The sequence below is a fragment of the Oncorhynchus nerka genome, linkage group LG2, assembly GCF_034236695.1.
Source record: "Oncorhynchus nerka isolate Pitt River linkage group LG2, Oner_Uvic_2.0, whole genome shotgun sequence".
In the NCBI taxonomy this organism is placed as follows: domain Eukaryota; kingdom Metazoa; phylum Chordata; class Actinopteri; order Salmoniformes; family Salmonidae; genus Oncorhynchus; species Oncorhynchus nerka.
In genome coordinates this window covers 99,443,476-99,461,498 of record NC_088397.1, presented here as the reverse complement: position 1 = coordinate 99,461,498, position 18,023 = coordinate 99,443,476, and the positions used below count along the sequence as shown (strand labels likewise).

The window sequence follows — 18,023 nt, the reverse complement described above, 5'->3', positions numbered from 1 at the left end:
GTCCAGGGACGGTTCTAGCAGCCCAGAGACTGTTGTACAGGGACGGTTCTAGCAGACCAGAGACTGTTGTACAGGGACGGTTCTAGCAGCCCAGAGACTGTTGTCCAGGGACGGTTCTAGCAGCCCAGAGACTGTTGTACAGGGACGGTTCTAGCAGCCCAGAGACTGTTGTCCAGGGACGGTTCTAGCAGCCCAGAGACTGTTGTACAGGGACGGTTCTAGCAGCCCAGAGACTGTTGTACAGGGACGGTTCTAGCAGCCCAGAGACTGTTGTCCAGGGACGGTTCTAGCAGCCCAGAGACTGTTGTCCAGGGACGGTTCTAGTACCCCAGAGACTGTTGTCCAGGGACGGTTCTAGCAGCCCAGAGACTGTTGTCCAGGGACGGTTCTAGCAGCCCAGAGACTGTTGTCCAGGGACGGTTCTAGCAGCCCAGAGACTGTTGTCCAGGGACGGTTCTAGCAGCCCAGATACTGTTGTCCAGGGACGGTTCTAGCAGCGCAGAAACTGTTGTACAGGGACGGTTCTAGTACCCCAGAGACTGTTGTCCAGGGATGGTTCTAGCAGCCCAGGGACTGTTGTCCAGGGACGGTTCTAGCAGCCCAGGGACTGTTGTCCAGGGACGGTTCTAGCAGCCCAGGGACTGTTGTCCAGGGATGGTTCTAGCAGCCCAGAGACTGTTGTCCAGGGACGGTTCTAGCAGCCCAGGGACTGTTGTCCAGGGACGTTTCTAGCAGCCCAGAGACTGTTGTACAGGTACGGTTCTAGCAGCCCAGAGACTGTTGTACAGGGACGGTTCTAGCAGACCAGAGACTGTTGTACAGGGACGGTTCTAGCAGCCCAGAGACTGTTGTCCAGGGACGGTTCTAGCAGCCCAGAGACTGTTGTACAGGGACGGTTCTAGCAGCCCAGAGACTGTTGTACAGGGACGGTTCTAGCAGCCCAGAGACTGTTGTACAGGGACGGTTCTAGCAGCCCAGAGACTGTTGTCCAGGGACGGTTCTAGCAGCCCAGAGACTGTTGTACAGGGACGGTTCTAGCAGCCCAGAGACTGTTGTACAGGGACGGTTCTAGCAGCCCAGAGACTGTTTTCCAGGGACGGTTCTAGCAGCCCAGAGACTGTTGTACAGGGACGGTTCTAGCAGCCCAGAGACTGTTGTACAGGGACGGTTCTAGCAGCCCAGAGACTGTTGTACAGGGACGGTTCTAGCAGCCCAGAGACTGTTGTCCAGGGACGGTTCTAGCAGCCCAGAGACTGTTGTCCAGGGACGGTTCTAGCAGCCCAGAGACTGTTGTACAGGGACGGTTCTAGCAGCCCAGAGACTGTTGTACAGGGACGGTTCTAGCAGCCCAGAGACTGTTGTCCAGGGACGGTTCTAGCAGCCCAGGGACTGTTGTCCAGGGACGGTTCTAACAGCCCAGGGACTGTTGTACAGGGATGGTTCTAGCAGCCCAGAGACTGTTGTCCAGGGACGGTTCTAGCAGCCCAGAGACTGTTGTCCAGGGACGGTTCTAGCAGCCCAGAGACTTGTACAGGGACGGTTCTAGCAGCCCAGAGACTGTTGTCCAGGGACGGTTCTAGCAGCCCAGAGACTGTTGTCCAGGGACGGTTCTAGCAGCCCAGGGACTGTTGTCCAGGGGCCGGTTCTAGCAGCCCAGAGACTGTTGTCCAGGGACGGTTCTAGCAGCCCAGAGACTGTTGTACAGGGACGGTTCTAGCAGCCCAGAGACTGTTGTCCAGGGACGGTTCTAGCAGCCCAGAGACTGTTGTCCAGGGACGGTTCTAGCAGCCCAGAGACTGTTGTCCAGGGACGGTTCTAGCAGCCCAGAGACTGTTGTACAGGGACGGTTCTAGCAGCCCAGAGACTGTTGTCCAGGGACGGTTCTAGCAGCCCAGAGACTGTTGTCCAGGGACGGTTCTAGCAGCCCAGAGACTGTTGTACAGGGACGGTTCTAGCAGCCCAGAGACTGTTGTCCAGGGACAGTTCTAGCAGCCCAGAGACTGTTGAACAGGGACGGTTCTAGCAGCCCAGAGACTGTTGTACAGGGACGGTTCTAGCAGACCAGAGACTGTTGTACAGGGACGGTTCTAGCAGACCAGAGACTGTTGTCCAGGGACGGTTCTAGCAGCCCAGAGACTGTTGTACAGGGACGGTTCTAGCAGCCCAGAGACTGTTGTACAGGACGGTTCTAGCAGCCCAGAGACTGTTGTCCAGGGGACGGTTCTAGCAGCCCAGAGACTGTTGTCCAGGGACGGTTCTAGCAGCCCAGAGACTGTTGTACAGGGACGGTTCTAGCAGCCCAGAGACTGTTGTACAGGGACGGTTCTAGCAGCCCAGAGACTGTTGTCCAGGGACGGTTCTAGCAGCCCAGGGACTGTTGTCCAGGGACGGTTCTAACAGCCCAGGGACTGTTGTACAGGGACGGTTCTAGCAGCCCAGAGACTGTTGTCCAGGGACGGTTCTGGCAGCCCAGAGACTGTTGTCCAGGGACGGTTCTGGCAGCCCAGAGACTGTTGTACAGGGACGGTTCTGGCAGCCCAGAGACTGTTGTCCAGGGACGGTTCTGGCAGCCCAGAGACTGTTGTACAGGGACGGTTCTGGCAGCCCAGAGACTGTTGTACAGGGACGGTTCTAGCAGCCCAGGGACTGTTGTCCAGGGACGGTTCTGGCAGCCCAGAGACTGTTGTACAGGGACGGTTCTGGCAGCCCAGAGACTGTTGTACAGGGACGGTTCTAGCAGCCCAGAGACTGTTGTACAGGGACCTAGCAGCCCAGGGACTGTTGTACAGGGACGGTTCTAGCAGCCCAGAGACTGTTGTCCAGGGACGGTTCTGGCAGCCCAGAGACTGTTGTCCAGGGACGGTTCTAGCAGCCCAGAGACTGTTGTACAGGGACGGTTCTAGCAGCCCAGAGACTGTTGTCCAGGGACGGTTCTAGCAGCCCAGAGACTGTTGTACAGGGACGGTTCTAGCAGCCCAGAGACTGTTGTACAGGGACGGTTCTAGCAGCCCAGGGACTGTTGTACAGGGACGGTTCTAGCAGCCCAGAGACTGTTGCACAGGGACGGTTCTAGCAGCCCAGAGACTGTTGCACAGGGACGGTTCTAGCAGCCCAGAGACTGTTGTCCAGGGACGGTTCTAGCAGCCCAGAAACTGTTGTACAGGGACGGTTCTAGCAGCCCAGAGACTGTTGTCCAGGGACGGTTCTAGCAGCCCAGAAACTGTTGTACAGGGACGGTTCTGGCAGCCCAGAAACTGTTGTACAGGGACGGTTCTGGCAGCCCAGAGACTGTTGTACAGGGACGGTTCTGGCAGCCCAGGGACTGTTGTACAGGGACGGTTCTAGCAGCCCAGAGACTGTTGTACAGGGACGGTTCTAGCAGCCCAGGGACTGTTGTCCAGGGACGGTTCTAGCAGCCCAGGGACTGTTGTCCAGGGATGGTTCTAGCAGCCCAGAGACTGTTGTCCAGGGACGGTTCTAGCAGCCCAGGGACTGTTGTCCAGGGACGTTTCTAGCAGCCCAGAGACTGTTGTACAGGGACGGTTCTAGCAGCCCAGAGACTGTTGTACAGGGACGGTTCTAGCAGACCAGAGACTGTTGTACAGGGACGGTTCTAACAGCCCAGAGACTGTTGTCCAGGGACGGTTCTAGCAGCCCAGAGACTGTTGTACAGGGACGGTTCTAGCAGCCCAGAGACTGTTGTACAGGGACGGTTCTAGCAGCCCAGAGACTGTTGTACAGGGACGGTTCTAGCAGCCCAGAGACTGTTGTCCAGGGACGGTTCTAGCAGCCCAGAGACTGTTGTACAGGGACGGTTCTAGCAGCCCAGAGACTGTTGTACAGGGACGGTTCTAGCAGCCCAGAGACTGTTGTCCAGGGACGGTTCTAGCAGCCCAGAGACTGTTGTACAGGGACGGTTCTAGCAGCCCAGAGACTGTTGTACAGGGACGGTTCTAGCAGCCCAGAGACTGTTGTACAGGGACGGTTCTAGCAGCCCAGAGACTGTTGTCCAGGGACGGTTCTAGCAGCCCAGAGACTGTTGTCCAGGGACGGTTCTAGCAGCCCAGAGACTGTTGTACAGGGACGGTTCTAGCAGCCCAGAGACTGTTGTACAGGGACGGTTCTAGCAGCCCAGAGACTGTTGTCCAGGGACGGTTCTAGCAGCCCAGGGACTGTTGTCCAGGGACGGTTCCTAACAGCCCAGGGACTGTTGTACATCCCGGTTCTAGCAGCCCAGAGACTGTTGTCCAGGGACGGTTCTAGCAGCCCAGAGACTGTTGTCCAGGGACGGTTCTAGCAGCCCAGAGACTTGTACAGGGACGGTTCTAGCAGCCCAGAGACTGTTGTCCAGGGACGGTTCTAGCAGCCCAGAGACTGTTGTCCAGGGACGGTTCTAGCAGCCCAGGGACTGTTGTCCAGGGACGGTTCTAGCAGCCCAGAGACTGTTGTACAGGGACGGTTCTAGCAGCCCAGAGACTGTTGTCCAGGGACAGTTCTAGCAGCCCAGAGACTGTTGTCCAGGGACGGTTCTAGCAGCCCAGAGACTGTTGTCCAGGGACGGTTCTAGCAGCCCAGAGACTGTTGTACAGGGACGGTTCTAGCAGCCCAGAGACTGTTGTCCAGGGACGGTTCTAGCAGCCCAGAGACTGTTGTCCAGGGACGGTTCTAGCAGCCCAGAGACTGTTGTACAGGGACGGTTCTAGCAGCCCAGAGACTGTTGTCCAGGGACGGTTCTAGCAGCCCAGAGACTGTTGAACAGGGACGGTTCTAGCAGCCCAGAGACTGTTGTACAGGGACGGTTCTAGCAGACCAGAGACTGTTGTACAGGACGGTTCTAGCAGACCAGAGACTGTTGTCCAGGGACGGTTCTAGCAGCCCAGAGACTGTTGTACAGGGACGGTTTCTAGCAGCCCAGAGACTGTTGTACAGGGACGGTTCTAGCAGCCCAGAGACTGTTGTCCAGGGACGGTTCTAGCAGCCCAGAGACTGTTGTCCAGGGACGGTTCTAGCAGCCCAGAGACTGTTGTACAGGGGACGGTTCTAGCAGCCCAGAGACTGTTGTACAGGGACGGTTCTAGCAGCCCAGAGACTGTTGTCCAGGGACGGTTCTAGCAGCCCAGGGACTGTTGTCCAGGGACCAGTTCTAACAGCCCAGGGACTGTTGTACAGGGACGGTTCTAGCAGCCCAGAGACTGTTGTCCAGGGACGGTTCTGGCAGCCCAGAGACTGTTGTCCAGGGACGGTTCTGGCAGCCCAGAGACTGTTGTACAGGGGACGGTTCTGGCAGCCCAGAGACTGTTGTCCAGGGACGGTTCTGGCAGCCCAGAGACTGTTGTACAGGGACGGTTCTGGCAGCCCAGAGACTGTTGTACAGGGACGGTTCTAGCAGCCCAGGGACTGTTGTCCAGGGACGGTTCTGGCAGCCCAGAGACTGTTGTACAGGACGGTTCTGGCAGCCCAGAGACTGTTGTACAGGGACGGTTCTAGCAGCCCAGAGACTGTTGTACAGGGACGGTTCTAGCAGCCCAGGGACTGTTGTACAGGGACGGTTCTAGCAGCCCAGAGACTGTTGTCCAGGGACGGTTCTGGCAGCCCAGAGACTGTTGTCCAGGGACGGTTCTAGCAGCCCAGAGACTGTTGTACAGGGACGGTTCTAGCAGCCCAGAGACTGTTGTCCAGGGACGGTTCTAGCAGCCCAGAGACTGTTGTACAGGGACGGTTCTAGCAGCCCAGAGACTGTTGTACAGGGACGGTTCTAGCAGCCCAGGGACTGTTGTACAGGGACAGTTCTAGCAGCCCAGAGACTGTTGCACAGGGACGGTTCTAGCAGCCCAGAGACTGTTGCACAGGGACGGTTCTAGCAGCCCAGAGACTGTTGTCCAGGGGACGGTTCTAGCAGCCCAGAAACTGTTGTACAGGGGCGGTTCTAGCAGCCCAGAGACTGTTGTCCAGGGACGGTTCTAGCAGCCCAGAAACTGTTGTACAGGGACGGTTCTGGCAGCCCAGAAACTGTTGTACAGGGACGGTTCTGGCAGCCCAGAGACTGTTGTACAGGGACGGTTCTGGCAGCCCAGGGACTGTTGTACAGGGACGGTTCTAGCAGCCCAGAGACTGTTGTACAGGGACGGTTCTAGCAGCCCAGGGACTGTTGTACAGGGACGGTTCTAGCAGCCCAGAGACTGTTGTCCAGGGACGGTTCTAGCAGCCCAGAGACTGTTGTACAGGGACGGTTCTAGCAGACCAGAGACTGTTGTACAGGGCGGTTCTAGCAGCCCAGAGACTGTTGTCCAGGGACGGTTCTAGCAGCCCAGAGACTGTTGTACAGGGACGGTTCTAGCAGCCCAGAGACTGTTGTCCAGGGACGGTTCTAGCAGCCCAGAGACTGTTGTACAGGGACGGTTCTAGCAGCCCAGAGACTGTTGTACAGGGACGGTTCTAGCAGCCCAGAGACTGTTGTACAGGGACGGTTCTAGCAGCCCAGAGACTGTTGTCCAGGGACGGTTCTAGCAGCCCAGAGACTGTTGTCCAGGGACGGTTCTAGTACCCCAGAGACTGTTGTCCAGGGACGGTTCTAGCAGCCCAGAGACTGTTGTCCAGGGACGGTTCTAGCAGCCCAGAGACTGTTGTCCAGGGACGGTTCTAGCAGCCCAGAGACTGTTGTCCAGGGACGGTTCTAGCAGCCCAGATACTGTTGTCCAGGGACGGTTCTAGCAGCCCAGAAACTGTTGTACAGGGACGGTTCTAGTACCCCAGAGACTGTTGTCAGGGATGGTTCTAGCAGCCCAGGGACTGTTGTCCAGGACGGTTCTAGCAGCCCAGGGACTGTTGTCCAGGGACAGTTCTAGCAGCCCAGGGACTGTTGTCCAGGGATGGTTCTAGCAGCCCAGAGACTGTTGTCCAGGGACGGTTCTAGCAGCCCAGGGACTGTTGTCCAGGGACGTTTCTAGCAGCCCAGAGACTGTTGTACAGGGACGGTTCTAGCAGCCCAGAGACTGTTGTACAGGGACGGTTCTAGCAGACCAGAGACTGTTGTACAGGGACGGTTCTAGCAGCCCAGAGACTGTTGTCCAGGGACGGTTCTAGCAGCCCAGAGACTGTTGTACAGGGACGGTTCTAGCAGCCCAGAGACTGTTGTACAGGGACGGTTCTAGCAGCCCAGAGACTGTTGTACAGGGACGGTTCTAGCAGCCCAGAGACTGTTGTCCAGGGACGGTTCTAGCAGCCCAGAGACTGTTGTACAGGGACGGTTCTAGCAGCCCAGAGACTGTTGTACAGGGGACGGTTCTAGCAGCCCAGAGACTGTTGTCCAGGGACGGTTCTAGCAGCCCAGAGACTGTTGTACAGGGACGGTTCTAGCAGCCCAGAGACTGTTGTACAGGGACGGTTCTAGCAGCCCAGAGACTGTTGTACAGGGACGGTTCTAGCAGCCCAGAGACTGTTGTCCAGGGACGGTTCTAGCAGCCCAGAGACTGTTGTCCAGGGACGGTTCTAGCAGCCCAGAGACTGTTGTACAGGGACGGTTCTAGCAGCCCAGAGACTGTTGTACAGGGACGGTTCTAGCAGCCCAGAGACTGTTGTCCAGGGACAGTTCTAGCAGCCCAGGGACTGTTGTCCAGGGACGGTTCTAACAGCCCAGGGACTGTTGTACAGGGACGGTTCTAGCAGCCCAGAGACTGTTGTCCAGGGACGGTTCTAGCAGCCCAGAGACTGTTGTCCAGGGACGGTTCTAGCAGCCCAGAGACTTGTACAGGGACGGTTCTAGCAGCCCAGAGACTGTTGTCCAGGGACGGTTCTAGCAGCCCAGAGACTGTTGTCCAGGGACGGTTCTAGCAGCCCAGGGACTGTTGTCCAGGGGCGGTTCTAGCAGCCCAGAGACTGTTGTCCAGGGACGGTTCTAGCAGCCCAGAGACTGTTGTACAGGGACGGTTCTAGCAGCCCAGAGACTGTTGTCCAGGGACGGTTCTAGCAGCCCAGAGACTGTTGTCCAGGGACGGTTCTAGCAGCCCAGAGACTGTTGTCCAGGGACGGTTCTAGCAGCCCAGAGACTGTTGTACAGGGACGGTTCTAGCAGCCCAGAGACTGTTGTGTTCTAGCAGCCCAGAGACTGTTGTCCAGGGACGGTTCTAGCAGCCCAGAGACTGTTGTACAGGGACGGTTCTAGCAGCCCAGAGACTGTTGTCCAGGGACGGTTCTAGCAGCCCAGAGACTGTTGAACAGGGACGGTTCTAGCAGCCCAGAGACTGTTGTACAGGGACGGTTCTAGCAGACCAGAGACTGTTGTACAGGGACGGTTCTAGCAGACCAGAGACTGTTGTCCAGGGACGGTTCTAGCAGCCCAGAGACTGTTGTACAGGGACGGTTCTAGCAGCCCAGAGACTGTTGTACAGGGACGGTTCTAGCAGCCCAGAGACTGTTGTCCAGGGACGGTTCTAGCAGCCCAGAGACTGTTGTCCAGGGACGGTTCTAGCAGCCCAGAGACTGTTGTACAGGGACGGTTCTAGCAGCCCAGAGACTGTTGTACAGGGACGGTTCTAGCAGCCCAGAGACTGTTGTCCAGGGACGGTTCTAGCAGCCCAGGGACTGTTGTCCAGGGACGGTTCTAACAGCCCAGGGACTGTTGTACAGGGACGGTTCTAGCAGCCCAGAGACTGTTGTCCAGGGACGGTTCTAGCAGCCCAGAGACTGTTGTCCAGGGACGGTTCTAGCAGCCCAGAGACTTGTACAGGGACGGTTCTAGCAGCCCAGAGACTGTTGTCCAGGGACGGTTCTAGCAGCCCAGAGACTGTTGTCCAGGGACGGTTCTAGCAGCCCAGGGACTGTTGTCCAGGGACGGTTCTAGCAGCCCAGAGACTGTTGTCCAGGGACGGTTCTAGCAGCCCAGAGACTGTTGTACAGGGACGGTTCTAGCAGCCCAGAGACTGTTGTCCAGGGACGGTTCTAGCAGCCCAGAGACTGTTGTCCAGGGACGGTTCTAGCAGCCCAGAGACTGTTGTCCAGGGACGGTTCTAGCAGCCCAGAGACTGTTGTACAGGGACGGTTCTAGCAGCCCAGAGACTGTTGTCCAGGGACGGTTCTAGCAGCCCAGAGACTGTTGTCCAGGGACGGTTCTAGCAGCCCAGAGACTGTTGTACAGGGACGGTTCTAGCAGCCCAGAGACTGTTGTCCAGGGACGGTTCTAGCAGCCCAGAGACTGTTGAACAGGGACGGTTCTAGCAGCCCAGAGACTGTTGTACAGGGACGGTTCTAGCAGACCAGAGACTGTTGTACAGGGACGGTTCTAGCAGACCAGAGACTGTTGTCCAGGGACGGTTCTAGCAGCCCAGAGACTGTTGTACAGGGACGGTTCTAGCAGCCCAGAGACTGTTGTCCGGGGACGGTTCTAGCAGCCCAGAGACTGTTGTACGGGGACGGTTCTAGCAGCCCAGAGACTGTTGTACAGGGACGGTTCTAGCAGCCCAGAGACTGTTGTACAGGGACGGTTCTAGCAGCCCAGAGACTGTTGTCCAGGGACGGTTCTAGCAGCCCAGAGACTGTTGTCCAGGGACGGTTCTTGCAGCCCAGAGACTGTTGTACAGGGACAGTTCTAGCAGCCCAGAGACTGTTGTACAGGGACGGTTCTAGCAGCCCAGAGACTGTTGTCCAGGGACGGTTCTAGCAGCCCAGAGACTGTTGTACAGGGACGGTTCTAGCAGCCCAGAGACTGTTGTCCAGGGACGGTTCTGGCAGCCCAGGGACTGTTGTACAGGGACGGTTCTAGCAGCCCAGGGAATGTTGTCCAGGGACGGTTCTAGCAGCCCAGAGACTGTTGTCCAGGGACGGTGCTTGCAGCCCAGAGACTGTTGTACAGGGACGGTTCTAGCAGCCCAGAGACTGTTGTACAGGGACGGTTCTAGCAGCCCAGAGACTGTTGTCCAGGGACGGTTCTAGCAGCCCAGAGACTGTTGTACAGGGACGGTTCTAGCAGCCCAGAGACTGTTGTCCAGGGACGGTTCTGGCAGCCCAGGGACTGTTGTACAGGGACGGTTCTAGCAGCCCAGAGACTGTTGTACAGGGACGGTTCTAGCAGCCCAGAGACTGTTGTACAGGGACGGTTCTAGCAGCCCAGAGACTGTTGTACACGGACGGTTCTAGCAGCCCAGAGACTGTTGTCCAGGGACGGTTCTAGCAGCCCAGAGACTGTTGTCCAGGGACGGTTCTTGCAGCCCAGAGACTGTTGTACAGGGACGGTTCTAGCAGCCCAGAGACTGTTGTACAGGGACGGTTCTAGCAGCCCAGAGACTGTTGTCCAGGGACGGTTCTAGCAGCCCAGAGACTGTTGTACAGGGACGGTTCTAGCAGCCCAGAGACTGTTGTCCAGGGACGGTTCTGGCAGCCCAGGGACTGTTGTACAGGGACGGTTCTAGCAGCCCAGGGACTGTTGTCCAGGGACGGTTCTAGCAGCCCAGAGACTGTTGTCCAGGGACGGTTCTTGCAGCCCAGAGACTGTTGTACAGGGACGGTTCTAGCAGCCCAGAGACTGTTGTACAGGGACGGTTCTAGCAGCCCAGAGACTGTTGTACAGGGACGGTTCTAGCAGCCCAGAGACTGTTGTACACGGACGGTTCTAGCAGCCCAGAGACTGGACTTCCTGACGGGCCGCTCCCAGGTGGTGAGGGTAGATATCAACATCCTCCACACTGATCATAAACACTGGAGCCCCTCAGGGGTGTGTGCTCAGTCCCCTCCTGTAATCCCTGTTCACCCACGACTGCATGGCCAGGCACGACTCCAACACCATCATTAAGTTTGCAGACGACACAACAGTGGTAGGCCTGATCACCGACAACGATAAGACAGCCTATAGGGAGGTCAGAGACCTGGCCAGGTGGTTCCAGGACAACAACCTCTCCCTCAATGTGAACAAGACAAAGGAGATGATTGTGGACTACAGGAAAAGGAGGACCGAGCACGCCCCCATTCTCATCGACGGGGCTTTAGTGGAGAAAGTTGAGAGCTTCAAGTTCCTTGGTGTCCACATCAACAACAAACTAACATGGTCCAAACACACCAAGACAGTCGTGAAGAGGGCATAACAAAACCTCTTCGCCCTCAGGAAACTAAAAAGACCCCAGCCACCCCAGTCATAGACTGTTCTCTCTACTACCACATGGCAAGTGGTACCGGGGTGCCAAGTCTAGGACAAAAAGGCTTCTCAACAGTTTTTACCCCCAAGCCATAAGACTCCTGAACAGGTAATCAAATGGCTACCTGGACTATTTGCATTGCCCCCCCCCTCCCCAACCCCTCTTTTACGCTGCTGCTACTCTCTGTTCATCATATATGCATAGTCACTTTAACCATATCTACATGTACATACTACCTCAATCAGCCTGACTAACCGGTGTCTGTATATAGCCTCTACTGTATATAGCCTCGCTACTTTATGGCCTCGCTACTGTATATAGCCTCGCTACTGTATATAGCCTCACTACTGTATATAGCCTCTCTACTGTATATAGCCTCGCTACTTTATGGCCTCGCTACTGTATATAGCCTCGCTACTGTATATAGCCTCGCTACTGTATATAGCCTCGCTACTTTATGGCCTCGCTACTGTATATAGCCTCGCTACTGTATATAGCCTCTCTACTGTATATAGCCTCGCTACTTTATGGCCTCGCTACTGTATATAGCCTCTATATAGCTGCTACTGTATATAGCCTCTCTACTCTATATAGCCTCTCTACTGTATATAGCCTCTCTACTGTATATAGCCTCTCTACTCTATATAGCCTCTCTACTGTATATAGCCTCTCTACTGTATATAGCCTCTCTACTGTATATAGTCTCTCTACTGTATATAGCCTCTACTGTATATAGCCTCTCTACTGTATATAGCCTCTCTACTGTATATTATAGCCTGTCTTTTTACTGTTATTTTTATTTCTTTACTTACCTATTTTTCACCTAACACCTTTTTTGCACTATTGGTTAGAGCCTGTAAGAAAGCATTTCACTGTAAGGTCAACAACACAAATCAGCTGGGCTTGACAATCTGGACCCTCTATTTCAGAAACTATCGGCCGCCATTGTCGCAACCCCTATTACCAGCCTGTTCAACCTCTCTTTCATATCGTCTGAGATCCCCAAGGATTGGAAAGCTGCCGCAGTCATCCCCCTCTTCAAAGGGGGAGACACCCTGGACCCAAACTGTTACAGACCTATATCCATCCTGCCCTGCCTATCTAAGGTCTTTGAAAGCCAAGTCAACAAACAGGTCACTGACCATCTCGAATCCCACTGTACCTTCTCCGCTGTGCAATCTGGTTTCCGAGCCGGTCACGGGTGCACCTCAGCCACGCTCAAGGTACTAAACGATATCATAACCGCCATCGACAAAAGACAGTACTGTGCAGCTTTCGACTCTGTCAATCACCATATTCTTATCGGCAGACTCAGTAGCCTCGGTTTTTCTGATGACTGCCGTGCCTGGTTCACCAACTACTTTGCAGACAGAGTTCAGTGTGTCAAATCGGAGGGCATGGTGTCCGGTCCTCTGGCAGTCTCTATGGGGGTGCCACAGGGTTCAATTCTCGGGCCGACTCTTTTCTCTGTATATATCAATGATGTTGCTCTTGCTGCGGGCGATTCCCTGATCCACCTCTACGCAGACGACACCATTCTATATACTTCCGGCCCGTCCTTGGACACTGTGCTATCTAACCTCCAAACGAGCTTCAATGCCATACAACTGCTCTTAAACGCTAGTAAAACCAAATGCATGCTTTTCAACCGTTCGCTGCCTGCACCTGGTTCCGACCTTGAATATGTGGACATCTATAAGTACCTAGGTGTCTGGCTAGACTGTAAACTCTCCTTCCAGACTCATATCAAACATCTCCAATCGAAAATCAAATCTAGTCGGCTTTCTATTCCGCAACAAAGCCTCCTTCACTCACGCCGCCAAACTTACCCTAGTAAAACTGACTATCCTACCGATCCTCGACTTCGGCGATGTCATCTACAAAATAGCTTCCAACACTCTACTCAGCAAACTGGATGCAGTTTATCACAGTGCCATCTGTTTTGTCACTAAAGCACCTTATACCACCCACCACTGCGACCTGTATGCTCTAGTCGGCTGGCCCTCGCTACATATTCGTCGCCAGATCCACTGGTCATCTACAAGTCCATGATAGGTAAAGCTCCGCCTTATCTCAGTTCACTGGTCACGATGGCAACACCCACCCGTAGCACGCGCTCCAGCAGGTGTACCTCACTGATCATCCCTAAAGCCAACACCTCATTTGGCCGCCTTTCGTTCCAGTACTCTGCTGCCTGTGACTGGAACGAACTGCAAAAATCGCTGAAGTTGGAGACTTTTATCTCCCTCACCAACTTCAAACATCTGCTATCTTAGCAGCTAACCGATCGCTGCAGCTGTACATAGCCTATCGGTAAATAGCCCACCCATTTTTACATACCTCATCCCCATACTGTTTTTATTTATTTACTTTTCTGCTCTTTTGCACACCAATATCTCTACCTGTACATGACCATCTGATCATTTATCACTCCAGTGTTAATCTGCAAAATTGTAATTATTCGCCTACCTCCTCATGCATTTTGCACACAATGTACATAGACTCTCTTTTTTTCTACTGTGTTATTGACTCCATGTGTAACTCTGTGTTGTCTGTTCACACTGCTACGCTTTATCTTGGCCAGGTCACAGTGGCAAATGAGAACTTGTTCTCAACTAGCCTACCTGGTTAAATAAAGGTGTTCTCAACTAGCCTACCTGGTTAAATAAAGGTGTTCTCAACTAGCCTACCTGGTTAAATAAAGGTGTTCTCAACTAGCCTACCTGGTTAAATAAAGGTGTTCTCAACTAGCCTACCTGGTTAAATAAAGGTGTTCTCAACTAGCCTACCTGGTTAAATAAAGGTGAAATAAAAAATAAAAATTACTGTGGAGGAGGGTGTGGTGTTGTGCTTCTAATTGATGTTCAACCATGTTTTTCTTTGTTTGAAGGTTTATTGTGAGGTGGGTTCCCAGACCCAATAAAGTTTTTTTTAAACTTCAAAACTCTCTCTCCTATCTCTCTCTCCTATCTCTCTCCTATCTCCTTCTCTTCTCTCTCCTCTTTTTCCCCTCTCTCTCTCCTCTCTCTGTCTACTCTCCCTCTCCTCTCTGCTCTCGCTCTCTATCTCATCTCGCTCTCCTCTCACTCCCCCTCTCTGCTCTCTCTCCTCCCTCTATCCTCTCCCCTCTCTCTCCTCTCTCACTCTCCCTCTCTTTCTCCCCTCTCTCTCCTTCCTCTATCCTCTCTCCTCTTTCCTTTCTCTTCTCTCACTCTCCTGTCTCGCTTCTCTCACTCTCCTGTCTCTCTTCTCTTCCTCTCATGTCTCTCTTCTCTCTCACCTCTATCTCCTCTGTCTCTCCTCTCTCTCCTCTCCATTTCTTCTCTCCCCTCTTTCTCTTCTCTCTCCTATCTCTCTCCTTTCCCTACTCTATCTCTCTGCTCTCTCTCTCGCTCTCCTCTCTCTCACATGTCTCTCTTCTCTCTCCTTTATCCTCTTTGTCCTCTCTCTCTCCTCTCTCTCTTCTCTCACTCTCCTCTGTTTCTCCTCTGTCTCTCTCTCTCCTCTCAATTAAATTAAATTAAATTTGCTTTATTGGCGCGGCATAATAATGTATATATTGCCAAAGCGTACTTTGGATATTTACAATATTAAAATAATAAGAATCCAAATTGTCAACGGGACAACAGTAACAACAATAACCAAGGGTCAAAATATCCATACATTGAACAATAACAATAAGCATAGAGGACATTGGTTGGCCTGCAGGTTGGTTGTCAGACACTGTCCCTCATCTTATGGCAGCAGGCAATGTAGTGCGCTGCCAACCCACAGTTCTGCGTCCTCCCCCAACAGGACAGGTAGCCTGTCCTCATCAGAGAGGTCTTTGAAACCTTGAATAAGGGTTTCACATTTGGGGAAATGACACTCTCTTATTGTTTTATATTTTTTACATTTTGTCAGGAAATGCAGCTCAGGTTCTGCTGTGGTGCAGTGGTTGCACAGCCTTTCCTCAACAGGGAGACAGGTTTTCCTGTGTCTACCCTTCTCAATGGCAAGGCTGTGCTCACTGAGCCTGCACCTTGTCAAGGTTGTTTTAATGTTTTGATCAGTAAGCATGGTCAAATAGTTAGCCACGGAGTACTGTCGATTTAGGGCCAGATAGCACTGCATTTTGCTTTGTGCTTCCCAATAGCAATGTTGTAATTTGGATTATTCTGATTGATTGGATGTTCTGGTCCTGAGGCTTCAGTGTGTTAGTAGAACAGGTTAGTGAACTCAGCCCCAGGACCAGCTGGATGAGGGGACTGAGGCTTCAGTGTGTTAGTAGAACAGGTTAGTGAACTCAGCCCCAGGACCAGCTGGATGAGGGGACTGAGGCTTCAGTGTGTTAGTAGAACAGGTTAGTGAACTCAGCCCCAGGACCAGCTGGATGAGGGGACTGAGGCTTCAGTGTGTTAGTAGAACAGGTTAGTGAACTCAGCCCCAGGACCAGCTGGTGAGGGGACTGAGGCTTCAGTGTGTTAGTAGAACAGGTTTGTGAACTCAGCCCCATGAGGGGACTGAGGCTTCAGTGGATAGAACAGGTTTGTGAACTCAGCCCCAGGACCAGCTGGATGAGGGGACTCTTTTCTTTGCTCAGCTCTTGGCATTGCAGGGCTTGGTAATGATATGAGATGGGGTCATTGTATGTTAGATGTTTCCAAAACGTAAAGACTCTTTTTTGAGTTTTTATTATTAGTGGATATTGGCCTAATTCTGCCCTGCATGCATTATTTGTAGTTTCCTCTGGACATGTAAGAGAATCTTACAGAACTCTGCATGCAGGGTTTCAATTGGGTGTTTGTCCCATTTTGTGAAATCTTGTTTTGCCTCGCTGCCATGAAGTGCAATTGGTTCAATGACACATTACATTTTTAATTAGTCAAATTTGACTAATTATGGTCAGTCTAGCTGTGTGGAGAAGGTTTTGCTCTGTCTTCCCTTTTCCTCTACAGGATCGGTCTCCCGACCTTGGGACGGTTGAGCTAACGTAGGCTAATGTGATTAGCATGAGGTTGTAAGTATCAAGAACATTTCCCAGGACATATCTGATATGGGCAGAAAGCTTAAATTCTTGTTAATCTAACTACACCGTCCAATTTATAGTAGCAATTACAATGAAAGAATACCATGCTATTGTTTGAGGAGAGTGCACAGTTATGAACATGAAAATGTATTAATAAACCAATTAGGCACATTTGGGATCAGTCATTGGATCAGTCTAAACCGTTGCACATACACTGCTGCCATCTAGTGGCCAAAATCTCAATTGCGCCTAGGCTGAAATAATACATTACGGCCTTTCTCTTGCATTTCAAAGATGATGTTACAAAAACAATATCAGGCTATACCAAACACTCAAATGTGATACATTCACTCATCAATAGTTACAATAAACTTTATGAAAACTAAATCTGATACTGATGATATAATTAATTCATAGTGTGTGTGTGTGTGTGTGTGTGTGTGTGTGTGTGTGTGTGTGTGTGTGTGTGTGTGTGTGTGTGTGTGTGTGTGTGTTGAGGAGCTTGTCAATGAGTATAAACCAGGCTTGATATAGTTGACAATACCCCTCTGCCTGTTTTCTAGAGGCTGTGAGATAGAGGCTGTGAGCAAGAGGCTGTTTTCTAGAGGCTGTGAGCTAGAGGTGAGCTAGAGGCTGAGCTAGAGGCTGTGAGCTAGAGGCTGTGAGCTAGAGGCTGTGAGCTAGAGGCTGTGAGCTAAAGTCTGTTTACTAGTGGCTGTGAGCAGGATGATGTGAGCTAGAGGCTGTGAGATAGAGGCTGTGAGCTAGAGAATGTGAGCAAGAGGCTGTGAGCTAGAGGCTGTGAGCTAGAGGCTGTGAGATAGAGGCTGTGAGCTAGAGGCTGTGAGGTAGAGGCTGTGAGGTAGAGGCTGTGAGCGAGAGGCTGTGAGCGAGAGGCTGTGAGCTAGAGGCTGTGAGCTAAAGTCTGTTTACTAGAGAATATGAGCAAGAGGTAGTGAGCTAGAGGCTGTGAGCTAGAGGCTGTGAGCTAGATTCTGTGAGCTAGAGGCTGTGAGCTAGAGGCTGTGAGCTAGAGGTGGTGAGCTAGAGGCTGTGAGCTAGAGGGTGAGGAGCTAGAGGCTGTGAGCTAGAGGCTGTGAGCTAGAGGCTGTGAGCAAGAGCTAGAGGCTGTGAGCTAGAGGCTGTGAGCTAGAGGCTGTGAGCTAGAGGCTGTGAGATAGAGGCGGTGAGCTAGAGGCTGTGAGATAGAGGCTGTGAGATAGAGGCTGTGAGATAGAGGCTGTGAGATAGAGGCTATGAGTTAGAGGCTGTGAGAGGTGGCCCTAGCAAAGATTCAACATCTGTTGGCCAATAAAACAAACTGTTCAAGTGGTGAGAAAGTGGCTTATAAGCACACAAGGTTATCTTCCTGAGACAAACGGTGGGGCTGCTCTGTCTTCTCTTATGGTCAGTCTAGCTGGTCAATCTAGCTGGTCAGTCTAGCTGGTCAGTCTAGCTGTACGGAGAAGGTTCTGCTGTGACTTCCCTTAAGGTCAGTCTAGATGGTCAGTCAAGCTGGTCAGTCTAGCTGGTCAGTTTAGCTGGTCAGTCTAGCTTGTCTCTCTAGCTGGGCAGTCTAGCTTGTCAGTCTAGCTGGTCAGTCTAGCTGGTCAGTCTAGCTGGTCAGTCTAGCTTGTCTCTCTAGCTGGGCAGTCTAACTTGTCAGTCTAGCTGGTCAGTCTAGCTTGTCAGTCGAGCTGGTCAGTCTAGCTTGTCAGTCTAGCTGGTCAGTCTTGATGGTCAGTCAAGCTGGTCAGTCTAGCTGGTCAGTTTAGCTGGTCAGTCTAGCTTGTCTGTCTATTTTGGTCAGTCTAACTTGTCAGTCTAGCTGGTCAGTCTAGCTGGTCAGCCTAGCTGGTCAGTCTAGCTGGTCGGTCTAGCTTGTCAGTCGA

At 52.9% G+C, this 18,023-nt stretch overlaps 1 protein-coding gene across 1 annotated transcript in view; it reads right to left on the bottom strand.

Annotated features, from left to right (window-relative positions):
- Window positions 1-18,023, bottom strand: part of LOC115126900 (phosphatase and actin regulator 3-like) — a 115,263-nt gene that overhangs the window by 83,710 nt on the left and 13,530 nt on the right. The gene's annotated exons all lie outside the window — the stretch shown is intronic.